Consider the following 4950-nt stretch of genomic DNA (forward strand, 5'->3'; position numbering starts at 1 on the left):
TGCTGAGCAATATTCCAATGTGTAGATGTACCACAATTTCTGCATCCATTCTTCAGCTGAGGGGCATCTGGGCTGTTTCCAGCTTCTGGTTATTACATATAAAGCTGAGCTTTTCAACCTTGTCCACGGGTTGGCGTGGTCTCCGTCACAGAGGCGGCAGCTCCAGTCACAACTGCAGCTCTCTCCCTCTGCTCCCTTCCTGCCGGGTCCCGGAGTGAGCCCGCCATGGCTCTGCTCAGGGCGGCAGCCCAGCTCTGGGACGCCAAGAATCCATCCTTTCTTGTCCTTGCTGCCTGGCATGCCAGTGCTTCTTCCACGAATTTGAAAGATGTACTGGCCAATCTGATACCTAAGGAGCAGATCAGAATTATGGCCTTCAGACAGCAACATGGGAACACAGTGGTGGACCAAATCACTATGGACATGATGTATGGTGGCATGAGAGGCATGAAAGGACTTGTATATGAAATAACCGTTCTTGATCCTGATGAGGGCATCCGTTTTCGAGGCTATAGTAACTCTGAATGTCAGAAAATGCTCCCTAAGGCTAAGGGTGGGGAAGAACCTCTGCCTGAGGGCTTATTTTGGCTGCTGGTAACTGGGCAGATGCCAACAGAGGAAAAGGTATCGTGGCTCTCACAAGAATGGGCACAAAGGGCAGCTCTGCCTTCTCCTATGGTCACCATGCTGGACAAATTTCCTACCGATCTGCACTCCGCGTCTCAGCTCAGCACAGCCATCACGGCCCTCAACAGTGAGAGTAACTTTGCCCGGGCATATGCAGAGGGAATCCATCGAACTAAAGACTGGGAGTTGGTTTATGAAGACTGTATGGACCTGATTGCGAAGCTACCCTGTGTTGCTGCAAAGATCTATCAGAATCTTTACCGGGAGGGCAGCAGTATTGGGGCCATTGACTCTGAGCTGGACTGGTCTCACAATTTTACCAACATGTTAGGCTAGACTGATGCTCAGTTCACCGAGCTTATGCGTTTGTACCTCACTATCCACAGTGACCATGAGGGTGGTAATGTCAGTGCCCACGTGAGCCACTTGGTGGGCAGCGCCCTTTCAGACCCGTACCTGTCCTTTTCAGCAGCCATGAACGGGCTAGCGGGGCCTCTCCACGGACTAGCAAATGAGGAGGTGCTTGTCTGGCTAACACAGCTACAGAAGGAAGTTGGCAAAGATGTATCCGATGAGAAATTAGAAGACTACATCTGGAACACACTCAATTCAGGACGGGTTGTCCCAGGATACGGTCACGCAGTTCTAAGGAAGACTGACCCACGGTATTCCTGTCAGCGAGAGTTTGCTCTGAAACATCTACCTAACGATCCCATGTTTAAGCTGGTTGCTCAGCTGTACAAGATTGTGCCCAGTGTCCTCTTAGAGCAAGGGAAGGCCAAGAACCCTTAGCCCAATGTCGATGCTCACAGCGGGGTGCTGCTCCAGTACTACGGTATGACGGAGATGAACCACTACACGGTGCTGTTCGGAGTGTCGAGGGCGCTGGGGGTGCTGGCGCAGCTCTTCTGGAGCAGGGCCCTAGGCTTCCCTCTGGAAAGGCCCAAGTCCCTGAGCACCAATGATGAAGTTTGTGGACTCCAAGTCAGGGTAAACTGGGAGACTGGGGAAACTGACTATAAGAGAATGAGGAAGCTTAAAAATAAAGTATAATTTTTTTTTTTGTTTCAAGGGCCTTTAAGATTAAACTGTATCTGAGGCACTGAAAATATATTTGAAGTTAAAATATAAATTAAGACTTAAAAGACGGAAGTGACCCCATCTTCCCTCTCCAGCTCACTTCTCCTACCTGAAATGAGTTGCCCACCAACTAGAGGACAACCAGAACTAATGCATGTAGTCAGGGTTGGATCTGCTTCTCACCATCTCTAGAGTGAGACTTCGGCTCCTCTTTGTTTAGGTTGAAGCAGGTTACAGAAAAGCTGCAGTCACCCTGTGAAGCTATTGCTTCCACTCTGCCAGCCCTCCAAGTCATTTAGGCCCGTGCCAGGTCCCCTTTGTTTCCACAGGAACTATATTGGATGTCAGCAGTGTCAAATCCTAGGGCCTTTTGCCATGAACACAAGCACCTCCTAGCAAGTTCTATTGGTTAGCTGGAAACACTTTAACAACTTTTTATGCTATCAGGCATGGTATTTATTGTGACTGTTACTCAGCACTTGATACTATTCCTCCTTTTAAATTATACCGTTAAAATTAAGGTCTGGGAGTATTGTGTTTCCTTCCAGTCTTTTTATATCTGCTGTGCCTCAAGCCAAAGATGCTCTGGGCCTCTCTGTCTGGCCTCTGCTAAGGACCTCTTCCAACAGGTCTGTCTGATCTGTGGTCTTCCCAGTTATTTGGCTTTATCAGTACAATGTGAATTAGGCCTTGTTCTCCATGGAACATAAGCCACTGTCTTCTGACTTTGGTTTCTCCTGTTAATATGCTCTAGCATAGAACAGGGCCTCAGGAATTCCCAGCCTCTTTGTGGTCTGGTCCCAGGATAGCATTTCTTTTTGAACAAAAAAGGAATTTGCGATTAGACATAGTATCCATTGAATATCATATGTACCTAGGGCTGGAGCATTCAAAACAGTACATCTTCTTTTCATCCCCTGCAACAAGAAAATGGCCTTTTATTTATCAACATCTCTCTTGCTCTTTCAGTAATAACTTTAGCAGCCCCATTTGCACAGATTTTCAGTGACTCAGATTGCGCTACTACCTTTTCTTTGAGAAAGGGTTGAGATACACTCCTGTTGTGCCCCTTCTGTACCCCAAAACTCCTGCCTGTGTTTGTGTGGAACCCACCGAGCAGCACCCTGTGGAGATGGACACACTCTAAACCCCTGGGTAACTGTTAGGCATGAGGCAGATTTCAGGTTGTTCTGTATAAAATGAAAAATAAATGGTTTTTATTGACAAAGAAATAAATAAATAAAGCTGCTACAAACATGGTTGAGCAAATGTCCTTATTGTATACTTGAGCATCTTTTGGATATATGCCTAGGAGTGGTATGGCTGGATCTTGAGGAAGGACTATTCCTAGTTATCTGAGAAAGCGCCAGATTGATTTCCAGAGTGGTTGTACAAGTTTGCATTCCCACCAGCAGTGGAGGAGGATTCCCCTTTCTCCACAACCTCTCCCCAGAAGCAGAAACACACACACGGTATATACTCACTCATATAGACATATAATATATGATAAACCTACTAAAATCTGTACATCTAAAGAAACTAATCAAGAGGGAGGACTCTATGACTAAAATGCTCAATCCCCATCCAGAAAGGAAAAGAGGATGGACATCAGAAGAAGAAGAAAACAGGAACAAGTAAGGAACCTGCCACAGAGGGCTTCTGAAAGGCTTTGCCCTGCAGACTATCAAAGAAGATGCTGAGACTTATGGCCAACTGTTGGGCAGAGTGCAGGGAATCTTATGAAAGAAGTGGGAAATAGTAAGATCTGGAGAGGACAGGAACTCTACAAGGAGAGCAAAAGAACCAGAAAATTTGAACATAGGGGTCTTTCCAGAGACTAGTACTCCAACCAAAGACCATGCATGGAGACAAACTAGAAATCCTGCACAGATGTAGCCAATGGCAGTTCAATGTCCAAGTGTGTTCCATAGTAATGGGAACAGGGACTGCCTCTAACATGAACTGATTGGCCTGCTCTTTGATCACCTCCCCCTGAGGGGGGGGAGCAACCTTACCAGGCCATAGAAGATGACAATGCAGTCACTCCTGATGAGATCTGATAGACTAGGATCAGAAGGAAGGAGAGGGGGACCTCCCCTATCAGTGGACTTGGGGGGGGGGGGGCATGTGTGAAGAATGGAGAGAGAAGTTGGGATTAGGAGGGGAGGTGGAAGTTGTTTATGGGTGGATACAAAGAAAATAAAGTGTAACTAATAAAGGTTAAAAAAAATCTCAAAAAAATAAGAAAGAAATGCTCAATGTCCTTAGTTATCAGGGAGATGCAAATCAAAGGACCCTAAGATTTCGCCTTACACTCATCAAAATGGCTAAGATCAAAAACTCAAGTGACAACACATGCTGGAGAGGTAGTTGAGAAAGGGGAACCCCTCCTCCACTGCTGGTGGGAATGTAAACTTCTACAACCACTCTGGAAATCAATCTGGCACTTTCTCAGACAATTAGGAATTGTGCCACCTCAACATCAAGCCATACAACTCCTAGGCATATATCCAAAATATGCTCAAGCACACAATAAGGACATTTGCTCAACCATGTTTGTAGCAGCTTTATTTTTAACAGCCAGATCCTGGAAACAACCCAGATGTCTCTCAACTGAAGAATGGATACAGAAATTGTGGTACATGTACACAATGGAATATTATTACTCAACAATAAAAAACAAGGAAATCATGAAATTTGTAGGCAAATGGTAGAAACTAGTAAAGATTATCCTGAGTGAGGTATACCAGAAGCAAAAAGACACACAGGGTATACACTCACTCATAAGTGGATATTAGACATACAATATAGGTTAAATCTATTAAAATCTGTACACCTAAAGAAACTAATCAAGACGGAGGACATCGGATAAAATGCTCAATCCCCATTCAGAAAGGCAAAGAGGATAGACATCAGAAGAAGGAGAAAACACGGAACAGGACAAAGAGCCTACCACAAAGGGCCTCTGAAAGGCTCTGCCCTGTAGGGCATGAAAGCAGATGCTGAGACTCATAGCCAACCTTTGGGCAGAGTGCAGGGAATCTTATGAAAAAAATGGGAAATAGTGAGTCCTGGAGAGGACAGGAGCTCCACAAGGAGAGCAACAGAATCAAAAAATCTGGGCACAGGGGTCTTTTCTGAAACTGATACTCCAACCAAGGACCATTCATGTAGCCTGTGACAGTTCAATGTTCAAGTGGGTTCCATAGTAATGGGAACAGGGACTGTCTCTGACATGAACTG

At 45.5% G+C, this 4950-nt stretch overlaps 1 pseudogene; it reads left to right on the forward strand.

Moving 5' to 3' along the window:
- The first annotated feature begins 225 nt into the window (after window positions 1-225).
- LOC129677634 (citrate synthase, mitochondrial-like) lies at window positions 226-1621 on the forward strand (annotated as a pseudogene).
- The last annotated feature ends 3329 nt before the right edge of the window (window positions 1622-4950 follow it).

The sequence above is a fragment of the Psammomys obesus genome, unplaced genomic scaffold (genome assembly GCF_907164565.1).
Source record: "Psammomys obesus unplaced genomic scaffold, mPsaObe1.curated_primary_1811, whole genome shotgun sequence".
NCBI classification, from domain to species: Eukaryota; Metazoa; Chordata; class Mammalia; order Rodentia; family Muridae; genus Psammomys; species Psammomys obesus.